Genomic DNA, 12,615 nt, shown 5'->3' on the forward strand with positions numbered 1-12,615 from the left:
GGTTTTAGATCTCTACAGTGTGATTATTGTTTAGTTTTCATTCCACTTATGAATTAATGTCAACAATAGTTTGATAAATACATATATATTGATAACTGTATATATTTAAATCCTTTCATTTGCTGTATCAACCTTATATTTTACTGTACCTACCTGTCTTAATCAACCTTATATTTTACTGTACCTACCTGTCTTAATCAACCTTATATTTTACTGTACCTACCTGTCTTAATCAACCTTATATTTTACTGTACCTACCTGTCTTATTCAACCTTATATTTTACTGTACCTACCTGTCTTATTCAACCTTATATTTTACTGTACCTACCTGTCTTAATCAACCTTATATTTTACTGTACCTATCTGTCTTATTCAACCTTATATTTTACTGTACCTACCTGTCTTAATCAACCTTATATTTTACTGTACCTACCTGTCTTATTCAACCTTATATTTTACTGTACCTACCTGTCTTATTCAACCTTATATTTTACTGTACCTACCTGTCTTATTCAACCTTATATTTTACTGTACCTACCTGTCTTAATCAACCTTATATTTTACTGTACCTACCTGTCTTAATCAACCTTATATTTTACTGTACCTATCTGTCTTATTCAACCTTATATGTTACTGTACCAGCAGCGTTCCACCAAATCTGCCCGACGACACCCAATATGTAGACTTCTCACACAACAACATCGATAGATTAGATTATGAGGACCTTACTGGACTAACCCCATGCGTTGGCTCACACTGTCAGGCTCGAGGTCCTAAATGTATCTCACAACTCTTTATCAACCATGCTGGATCTGTCAATGCCTCAACTCCATATCCTGGACTTTATCAACCATCCTGGATCTGTCAATGCCTCAACTCCATATCCTGGACTTTATCAACCATCCTGGATCTGTCAATGCCTCAACTCCATATCCTGGACTTTATCAACCATCCTGGATCTGTCATTGCCTCAACTCCATATCCTGGACTTTATCAACCATCCTGGATCTGTCAATGCCTCAACTCCTCAACTCCAGATCCTGGACTTGTCAACCATCCTGGATCTGTCAATGCCCCAACTCCATATCCTGGACTTGTCAACCATCCTGGATCTGTCAATGCCCCAACTCCATATCCTGGACTTGTCAACCATCCTGGATCTGTCGTTGCCTCAACTCCATATCCTGGACTTTATCAAGCTACCTGGATGACAGTCATCTATTGCCAAGTACCATTGAAAACCTAACACACCTTCAAGTCTTTGCACTCGGAAGCGTAAATGCTATTTCAGTGAGCGACAGAGATATGGATCTGGTTCTCTCTTGCTGCGCCGTAGGGAAGTACCAGAGTCTTGTAGTGGATGCGAGCTTTGAATGGAAACCAGTGGAGTGTGTGGAGGAGCGGCGAGACATGAGAGAAGTTGGGAAGGTTGAAAACCAGGCGGGCTGCTGCGTTCTGTATAAATTGCAGGGGTTTGATGGCACAAGCAGGGAGACCAGCTAACAGAGAGTTGCAGTAGTCCAGATGGGAGATGACAAGAGCCTGGAGGGAGAGTATGGGGTGCAGACACAGATCCTCTCCACATCACCTGGTCAGAGCAGCCTGACAGGTAGGATGCAATCCAAGAGTGTTTCAGAGCCTGAGACGCCCAGCCCTGAGAGGGTGGAGAAGACGATCTGATGGTTCACAGTGTCAAAGGCTGCGGATAGATGTCGGACGATGAGAACAGAGCAGAGAGAGAGAGTCAGCTTTGGCAGTGGGAGCGCCTCCAGGACACAGAAAAGAGCAGTCTTGGTTGAGTGACCCGTTTTGAAGCATGACAGGTTGGGTCAAGAAGATAGTTCTTAGGGAGACAGTGAAAACGTTGGTCAGAGACAGCACGCTCAGAGTGTTTTAGAAAGAAAAGAAGGGTCACTTTATTTGGATAGATGATCTACAGCAATATTGGTCCCTGTCTGTGTGTGTGTGTGTCTATCACTCTGTGTGGTGTGTGGTGTGTGTGTGTGTGTCTATCACTCTGTGTGGTGTGTGTGTGTGTGTCTATCACTCTGTGTGGTGTGTCTATCACTCTGTGTGGGTGGTGTGTGTGTGTGTGTCTATCACTCTGTGTGGTGTGTGTGTCTATCACTCTGTGTGTGTGTGTCTGTGTGTGTGTGTGTGTGTGTGTGTGTCTATCACTCTGTGTGGTGTGTGTGTGTGTGTGTGTCTATCACTCTGTGTGGTGTGTCTATCACTCTGTGTGGTGTGTCTATCACTCTGTGTGGTGTGTGTGTGTGTGTGTGTCTATCACTCTGTGTGGTGTGTGTGTCTATCACTCTGTGTGGTGTGTGTTTCTATCACTCTGTGTGTGTGTGTGTGTGTGTCTATCACTCTGTGTGTGTGTGTGTCTATCACTCTGTGTGTGTGTGTGTCTATCACTCTGTGTGTGTGTATGTGTGTTTCTATCACTCTGTGTGTGTGTGTGTGTGTGTCTATCACTCTGTGTGGTGTGTGTTTCTATCACTCTGTGTGGTGTGTGTTTCTATCACTCTGTGTGTGTGTGTGTGTCTATCACTCTGTGTGGTGTGTGTGTCTATCACTCTGTGTGGTGTGTGTGTCTATCACTCGTGTGTGTGTGTGTGGTGTGTCTATCACTCTGTGTAGTGTGTGTTTCTATCACTCTGTGTGTGTGTGTGTGTGTGTCTATCACTCTGTGTGGTGTGTGTGTCTATCACTCTGTGTGGTGTGTGTGTGTGTGTGTCTATCACTCTGTGTAGTGTGTGTTTCTATCACTCTGTGTGTGTGTGTGTGTGTGTCTATCACTCTGTGTGTGTGTGTGTCTATCACTCTGTGTGTGTGTGTGTCTATCACTCTGTGTGGTGTGTGTGTGTCTATCACTCTGTGTGTAACCAGTTGATAACATTCTTCTGGGGTTAACAGAAAAGCTTTCACCAAAACCTTCTCAATTAAATGTTAACCTCGGAGTAGACTTACCTGGTACAGGTACGCTGAGTACACCCCCCCTTTAGCCCTCAGAACAGCCTCGATTAGTCGGGTCATGGACTCTACAAGGTGTGGAAATCGTTCCACAGGGATGCTGGTCCATGTTGACTCCAATGCTTCCCACAGTTGTGTCAAGTTGGCTGGATGTCCTTTGGGTGGAGGATCATTCTTGATACACACGGGAAACTGTTGAGCGTGAAAAACCCAGCAGCGTTGCAGTTCATGACACACAAACCAGTGCGCCTGGTGCCTACTAACATACCCCAGTTCAAAGGCACTTAAATAATTTGTCTTTTCCATTCACCCTCTGAATGGGACACATACACAATCCATGTCTCAATAGTCTCAAGGCTTAAAAATTACTTTTTTAACCACCTGTGTCTCCTCCCCTTCCTCTACACTGATTGAAGTGGATTTAACAAGTGACATCAATAAGGGATCATAGCTTTCACCTGGGTTCACCTGGTCAGTCTATGTCATGGAAATGTTTTGTACACTCAGTGTATATCAGGAGTAAGTACTATATATAATTTGTATCTATTATTTGTTGTTTGCATAAACTTGGCCATGAAATGAGCCGCAGCAGCGCAGAACCATCGCTAGACCAACACATGAGACAGCACATTCCTCACTCGCTAGATGAGCAATTAAAGGGCCAGATGCGCAATTTTAAAGGGGAATTACACACACACACACACACACACACACACACACACACACACACACACACACACACACACACACACACACACACACCCCACCACACACACACACCACACACACACACACACACACACACACACACACACACACACACACACACACACACACACACACACACACCCCACACACACACACACACACACACACACACACACACACACACACACACACACACACACACACACACACACACACACACACACACACACACACGCCACAAAATGGTCTTCTGATGTGATTTAAGCATTGACATGGACTCAGAACATCCCATTTAGTTGTTTCTCTACAGTTGTAATTTTGAGAGTTGACAATATAGTGCACTACTTTCTCTTGGACACTAAGGACCAGGGGAAGAGTTGACAACATAGTACACTACTTTCTCTTGGACACTAAGGACCAGGGGAAGAGTTGACAATATAGTGCACTACTTTCTCTTGTACACTAAGGACCAGGGGAAGAGTTGACAATATAGTGCACTACTTTCTCTTGGACACTAAGGACCAGGGGAAGAGTTGACAATATAGTACACTACTTTCTCTTGGACACTAAGGACCAGGGGAAGAGTTGACAATATAGTACACTACTTTCTCTTGTACACTAAGGACCAGGGGAAGAGTTGACAATATAGTACACTACTTTCTCTTGGACACTAAGGACCAGGGGAAGAGTTGACAACATAGTACACTACTTTCTCTTGTACACTAAGGACCAGGGGAAGAGTTGACAATATAGTACACTACTTTCTCTTGTACACTAAGGACCAGGGGAAGAGTTGACAATATAGTACACTACTTTCTCTTGTACACTAAGGACCAGGGGAAGAGTTGACAATATAGTACACTACTTTCTCTTGGACACTAAGGACCAGGGGAAGAGTTGACAATATAGTACACTACTTTCTCTTGGACACTAAGGACCAGGGGAAGAGTTGACAATATAGTGCACTACTTTCTCTTGGACACTAAGGACCAGGGGAAGAGTTGACAATATAGTGCACTACTTTCTCTTGGACACTAAGGACCAGGGGAAGAGTTGACAATATAGTACACTACTTTCTCTTGGACACTAAGGACCAGGGGAAGAGTTGACAATATAGTGCACTACTTTCTCTTGTACACTAAGGACCAGGGGAAGAGTTGACAATATAGTACACTACTTTCTCTTGGACACTAAGGACCAGGGGAAGAGTTGACAATATAGTGCACACTACTTTCTCTTGGACACTAAGGACCAGGGGAAGAGTTGACAATATAGTGCACTACTTTCTCTTGTACACTAAGGACCAGGGGAAGAGTTGACAATATAGTACCACTTACGTGTCTGGTAATTTATACTTCTGTAGCTCAAATTGTTTACTTATGTAACTTAAAATTCGGATTTATGAAACTAAAAATGTTTACTTATGTAACTCCGAATTTTGACTTAGAGTATCTCAACATTTCTAGTTCGTATCTCGACAGAATAGACTGATCAGCGCAGACGGATGTCACACTATCTGACGTCACGTAAGACAATGTATCTTTCCAACATTGAAGAAGTGTAACATGAAAAAGGAATTTGAACAAAATGGCAACCAAAGTAAAAATCTAAGAATCATTGTGGAAAAAGAGGATCTTAACAGTGACCCCCAGGCTCTTCCACATCAGGAAACACATAAATACTGGTATCAGAATCACTTTATTTGACAAGTACATTTGCACATAGGCCTACCTGTAATGTAACTTAATGAATAGCTGCTGCCAGCAATAGACAATGTACAAACAGAATACAGACACAAAGTCAACACATAAAACTCTGGAGTAAAGCTGATTGACAGTGAGGATATTTACAGATGGGAAATATCTGCAGAATCACACTCAACTGGTAGAACTGGTAAACTGTTGAACAGCAAACTTTAAAGCTGACAAAGTACTATGTGAAACAGTCTAGTTACCTCGTTGCAGAAGAAGCTGTGGCCAGGCAAATGTAAATGTTAAGATTCTCACTTAGATTTTTACACTTTATTTACAGTTTTAATATTACATTTATTTGGTGTTTTTCACATTTTCATGACATTTTTAATCAATTCAAGAAGGCACTCGCATATCTAATCTATCTCTGTTGCAGGTGCATGATAACAGTTGATTAAGATGAGAAAAAAGGAGAAACCAGCACACTGCTCTTGATGGTATCACTGCTCTTTAATAAGCTTTACGTATCGACCTCAAGCTTTTGTACTCCGACGAAGTCCTTGAGGCCGATACGTAAAGCTTATTAAAGAGCAGTGATACTATCAAGAGCAGTGTTCTGGTTTCTCCTCAGATAGCTGTATCTATTCATGTGTTAAAGCTACATTCAAAACATTTTTTTATTTTTATTTGACAAGTTTATTAAATTTAACTATTTTTCTTTTCTTCCAGTATGTCTTTACTCTTTTGGCCCGTTGCCATCCCTCCTGACACTGCATGCTTCCAGAGGGAGGAGAGAGAGGATTGGACCTGTCTGTGTCACTTCAAGACAAGAGAATAAAGAATTTATCCTATCAGAAATCTCAGCAGGGTGCCAACAAATCTGCCCGACGACACCCCAATACCTAGACATTTTCCCACAACACCATCGATAGACTAGAGAATGAGGAGCTCACTGGATTAAAACCACATTTGTCTCTTGAAGACAACTCATTGTGTTCTGAGGTTCATATATCCCCGAATGCATTTGTTCACACCACAAAGCTAAAGGTTCTGAACGTAACTAACAACTGCTTGTCAACCATCCTGGATCTCTCGTTTCCTCAACTCCAGATCCTGGACTTTATCAAGCCACCCTGTACGACATCTATCGACTGCCAAGTACGTTTGAAAACCTAACCGATCTTGAATTCCTTGTGCTTGGGAGCACAACTGCTTATTTCAGTGAACAACACTGACTTTGACCCGTTGAGAAACGTATATCTTTAAAACAACTTGGTTTGGGTGACAGGAAGTGAGTGGCAGAGATATGAATCTGGTTCTCTCGCCAAGCTCAAGTTTCTTCAGGAAATGACCCCTTTAACGTACCATTTTCAAGGACTTCCTGTTGGACTTGAATGAAACACAGACAACAATACTGAACGGTTGGTTAGGTTATTCCCCAATAACTGCAATGTGATCCTTTTGAGACATTTGGAAGCGATGCGTCTGGTTAAAAATCTCTATCCTTTAAAAAAAAAAAAACACTCGGATTAACAGTTCTGTGTCAGTGAAGCTAATAAACAATGTATGACCATCACCACTTCAGGAAGTCCCGTTTGTCAACATCACTTTATAATGAAGACACTCTGGACGGTTTTCAGTTCCCTAGTCAGAACCACTTGGTCAACGGTCGATCAGTCATTGTGAACAAAGTAGCTGAAGGAGCCCATGTTTTTTTGTTTTTTTACCCCACAGATAAACATCAGCGTTGACTCTCTATCGCTTTCTCAGATGACATATCTAAAGTTCACAGGGACTGGCATGAACATCTCTGTAACGTCTGCTTCCAACTCACACCCTCAAACACGTAGATCCCCTGAACGCAGCTCACTCTCCAGCCCACTTTCCAGCTCACACTCTCAAACACGTAGATCCCCTGAACGCAGCTCACTCTCCAGCCCACTTTCCAGCTCACACTCTCAAACACGTAGATTCCCTGAACGCAGCTCACTCTCCAGCCCACTTTCCAGCTCACACTCTCAAACACATAGATCCCCTGAACACAGCTCACCCTCCAGCCCTCTTTCCAGCTCACACTCTCAAACACGTAGATCCCCTGAACGCAGCTCACTCTCCAGCCCACTTTCCAGCTCACACTCTCAAACACGTAGATCCCCTGAACGCAGCTCACTCTCCAGCCCACTTTCCAGCTCACACTCTCAAACACGTAGATCCCCTGAACGCAGCTCACTCTCCAGCCCACTTTCCAGCTCACACTCTCAAACACGTAGATTCCCTGAACGCAGCTCACTCTCCAGCTCCCAATCACCTGAATTCTTATCACCTGTTCACACACCTGTATGTCATTATCACACATTATTTAGTTCAGTTCTCTGCACCCCATCACTGTGAGTTATTGTTTGTTTTGTAACACACATCTTTCAGAGTGCTGGGTTTACAGTGAGTGATTCCTCCCGTGTATGATAGTTTTTACCTATTCCCTGCCTGTACTTTAGCCTATCGGATTTCCTGTTATCTACCTATAGCCTGATCTCCCGGACTACGTTACCAGCCTTTTCCCTGTCTGTACTGTTGCCTTTTGTGGACCCCCTGTGTATGACCACCTGCCTGCCCCTGGACCCAGCTACCTGCCTCCTCCTGTGTATGACCTTCTGCCTGTCCCTGGACCCAGCTACCTGCCTCCTCCTGTGTATGACCTTATGCCTGCCCCTGGACCCAGCTACCTGCCTCCTCCTGTGTATGACCTTCTGCCTGTCCCTGGACCCAGCTACCTGCCTCCTCCTGTGTATGACCTTCTGCCTGCCCATGGACCCAGCTACCTGCCTCCTCCTGTGTATGACCTTCTGCCTGTCCCTGGACCCAGCTACCTGCCTCCTCCTGTGGTCCTTTACAATAAACACCTGCTGTGCCCTGTGCTTGAAACCATCTCCCTCCAAACTCTCTGCCTAGGAAGTTCCTGAACCTGCGGACAATGCTGAGGCAGCAGAGCTACCTTGAGTGTCCCGGGGCTGGTTTGGAGAGGAAGAGACAGGTGTTCTGGAGCAGTCTGAAAGCTATGCTGAGGACTGCAGACAAGAGCATGGTGCTAAAGGACCTGGCTGCAGATATAGCTGATACATTACCTCTGATGATAGACCAGGGCTGAGCATGGTGCTAAAGGACCTGGCTGCAGATATAGCTGATACATTACCTCTGATGATAGACCAGGGCTGAGCATGGTGCTAAAGGACCTGGCTGCAGATATAGCTGATACATTACCTCTGATGATAGACCAGGGCTGAGCATGGTGCTAAAGGACCTGGCTGCAGATATAGCTGATACATTACCTCTGATGATAGACCAGGGCTGAGCATGGTGCTAAAGGACCTGGCTGCAGATATAGCTGATACATTACCTCTGATGATAGACCAGGGCTGAGCATGGTGCTAAAGGACCTGGCTGCAGATATAGCTGATACATTACCTCTGATGATAGACCAGGGCTGAGCATGGTGCTAAAGGACCTGGCTGCAGATATAGCTGATACATTACCTCTGATGATAGACCAGGGCTGAGCATGGTGCTAAAGGACCTGGCTGCAGATATAGCTGATACATTACCTCTGATGATCCAGGAAAAGGTGACGACAGGAATATTCTCAGGTCGAGAGAGAGAACAGAGGAAACAAAGGCTTGGACACACAAGGCTTAACAGTTCATTGAAATTGGTGGGAAAACATCCGACTGGGAGGTGTCATCACTAACAAGAGCAGACGGAGACAAAGGGACGCATTCTATTTTAGTGCCAGCAATATGGGAGGGGAAATGGAGAGAGATAGTTATTATATATAAGGAGTAATGGTTTTGAAGAGCTTTAAGTGAACTGCTGGGGAAATCTTCAGGAGATAGTAATATTTAATGATGTATATCGTTGCCTTAAGGAGACGAGAATAATGGGTAGGATTTAGACCTTCCCTGTCTCTGGTCCACATTCCACTCCAGTTGGTTGTAGTAATGCACCTTAAAGTTGGTTGCCAACCGCCATATAAAAACCACAGAAGAAGCAGCAGGAGCAGCAGCAGCAGCAGGAGGAGCAGCAGCAGGAGCAGGAGGAGCAGCAGCAGCAGCAGGAGGAGCAGCAGCAGCAGCAGGAGCAGGAGGAGCAGCAGGAGCAGGAGCAGCGAGTTGTTAATGGTCGCCCACTTTCCCTCCTCTCCATTCCGATTTAAGATGGTGGTGAGGTAATGCGGAAGAGAGAAGACGGCAGAGAAAGTGAGACGACACGAAGGCGAAACAATGGCGCTAACTACAAACCTTTGTCTCTTGAGTACAAACAAACATCTCCGGAGGACAAACAAACATCTCCGGAGGACAATCAAACATCTCCTGAGTACAAACAAACATCTCCTGAGTACAAACATCTCCTGAGTACAAACAAACATCTCCTGAGTACAAACATCTCCTGAGTACAAACAAACATCTCCTGAGTACAAACAAACATCTCCTGAGTACAAACAAACATCTCCTGAGGACAAACAAACATCTCCTGAGGACAAACAAACATCTCCTGAGTACAAACATCTCCTGAGTACAAACAAACATCTCCTGAGTACAAACAAACATCTCCTGAGTACAAACAAACATCTCCTGAGGACAAACAAACATCTCCTGAGTACAAACATCTCCTGAGTACAAACAAACATCTCCTGAGTACAAACAAACATCTCCTGAGTACAATCAAACATCTCCTGAGTACAATCAAACATCTCCTGAGTACAATCAAACATCTCCTGAGTACAAACATCTCCTGAGGACAAACATCTCCTGAGTACAATCAAACATCTCCTGAGTACAATCAAACATCTCCTGAGTACAAACATCTCCTGAGTACAAACAAACATCTCCTGAGTACAAACATCTCCTGAGTACAATCCAAGTGAACATTCTTTTAGATGTACTTGAGAACCTTGAGAATGTCTAAATGGCACTAGTGGTTGGCTCTGAAGTTAAGCCTGCCCAGCATGACGTATGCCTACCTGTGGAGACAGGTGTGGCGGAGACTTCCAAGCCTTGCTCTGATGAGAAAATCAGACATGATTTTGGACAGTTAGGAGTGAGATTTTTATTTTGCGAAAAGTGGATCCGTGCCGTTTGGCCGACCCATACATACACTAATGTATATATACAGCAGTATGAGGACACCCCTTCAAATTAGTGGATTCGGCTATTTCAGCCACACCCGTTGCTGACAGGTGTATAAAATCGAGCACACTGACATGCAATCTCCATAGACAAACATTAGCAGTAGAATGGCCTTACTGATGAGTTCAGTGACTTTCAACTTGGCATCGTTAAAGGATGCCATCTTTCCAACAAGTCAGTTTTTCAAATATCTGCCCTGCTAGAGCTGTTCAGGTCAACTGTAAGTGCTGTTATTGTGAAGTGGAAATGTCTAGGAGCAACAACGGCCCAGCCACGAAGTGGTAGGCCACACAAGCCCACAGAACAGGACTGCCGAGTGCTGAACCGCGTAGCACGTAAAAATCATCTGTCCTTGGTTGCAACACTCACTACCGAGATCCAAACTGCCTCTGGAGGCAACGTCAGTACAATAACTATTCTTTGGGAGCTTTATGAAATGGGTTTCCATGGCCAAGCAGCCGCACACAAGCCTAAGATCACCATGCACAATGCCAAGCGTCAGCTGGAGTGGTGTAAAGATCGTTACCATTGGACTTTAGAGCAGTGGAAACGTGTTCTCTGGAGTGATGAATCACGTTTCACTATCTGGCAGTCCGACGGATAAATCTGGCTTTGGAACGCTACCTGCCCCAATGCATAGTGTCAACTGTAAAGTTTGGTGGATCAGGAAAAAAGTTCTGGGGCTGTTTTCATGGTTCGGTCTAGGCCCCTTAGTTCCAGTGAAGGGAAATCTTAACGCTGTAGCAGCATACATTTACATTCTAGACAATTCTGTGCTTCCAACTTTCTGGAAACAGTTTGGGGAAGGCCCTTTCCTGTTTCACCATGAAAAGGCCCCCATGCACAAAGTGAGGTCCATACAGAAATGGTTTGTCGAGATCGGTGTGGAAGAACTTGACAGGCCTGCACAGAGCCCGGACCTCAACCCCATCAAACACCTTTAGGATGAATTGGAACGCTGACTGCGAGCCAGGCCTAATCGCCCAACATCAGTGCCCGACCTCACTAATGCTCTTGTGGCTGAATGGAAGCAAGTCCTCCCGCAGCAATGTTCCAACATCTAGTGGAAAACCTTCCCAGAAGATTGGAGGCTGTTATAACAGTAAAGTGGGGACCAACTCCATATTAATGCCCATGATTTTGAAATGAGATGCTGGACGAACAGGTGTCCACATACTTTTGGTCATATAGTGTATGTCGTGTCAAGCTGGTTGAAAAACAAACTGGCTGCGGTTAAATCTGTCAAAGTTTTGAGAAGTGTAATTGTGTTTATTGTTTTTCTGCATCTTTCGCCCAGAGGCAGCAGGCGCTCTCTGTCACGCGTCTCAGGGCTCAACCTGTGTCGTGCTTTGCAATCCGGAGCAAGGCGCGGCTCAAAGGAGTGATCAGTGGGGTGGATCAAATGGAAAAATAATATTGCTGGTATTTGTGACGCCCGCCGTTTGATGAGATGTAGCCCCGGTGGCAATACCCTGTCTGTTTTGTTAGCTTTGACTCAGTTTCCACCTGAGAAGGTCAGGTTAGGTTATATTTGATATTCTGTGAGGGCCCATGTTCCGAACCCGCTACGGTGCTTTAGGTGCCAAGGATTCAGACATGTTGCAGCACTGTGTAAAAGGGAGATGTGCAGGAGGGCATGGTCAGCGGGAGTATAAAGTTGGGATAGAGTTGGGATAGAAAAAAGCACTGTGTGTTAACTGCAGCTGGGGATGCGAAGTGCCCTGTGAGGGACAAACAGGTTGAGATTGCCAGTTTCGAGTGGGGAAGAAAGTTTCCTATGCTGAGGCAGTGAAGGGACTAGAGGATAGCCCAAGGGTGAGTGATTCCACTGGGAGCCCGTCAGTGAGTAAGCCTGAAGAGAGAGAGAGAGCCAGAGTGGATGAGTTTTAGTAAGGTATGATTTCTTGAGTTTTTATTGCTATGGTCATTAATTGTACCGCACAGATGGAATGGAAATCCCAGAAGGTTAATCTAGTGGTATCAGCAGCAGATAAGTTATTGGGCGTCAAGAGGTTTAAGTGTAGAAGAACTACATGGGGTTTTGAGAGAAGGGGTTCCGGC

At 44.7% G+C, this 12,615-nt stretch overlaps 1 pseudogene; it reads left to right on the forward strand.

The window, feature by feature from the left end:
* Window positions 1-1,524: 1,524 nt before the first annotated feature.
* On the forward strand, window positions 1,525-8,571 carry LOC123743834 (uncharacterized; annotated as a pseudogene).
* The last annotated feature ends 4,044 nt before the right edge of the window (window positions 8,572-12,615 follow it).

The sequence above is a fragment of the Salmo salar genome, chromosome 17, assembly GCF_965601325.2.
Source record: "Salmo salar chromosome 17, fSalSal1, whole genome shotgun sequence".
Lineage (NCBI taxonomy): Eukaryota > Metazoa > Chordata > Actinopteri > Salmoniformes > Salmonidae > Salmo > Salmo salar.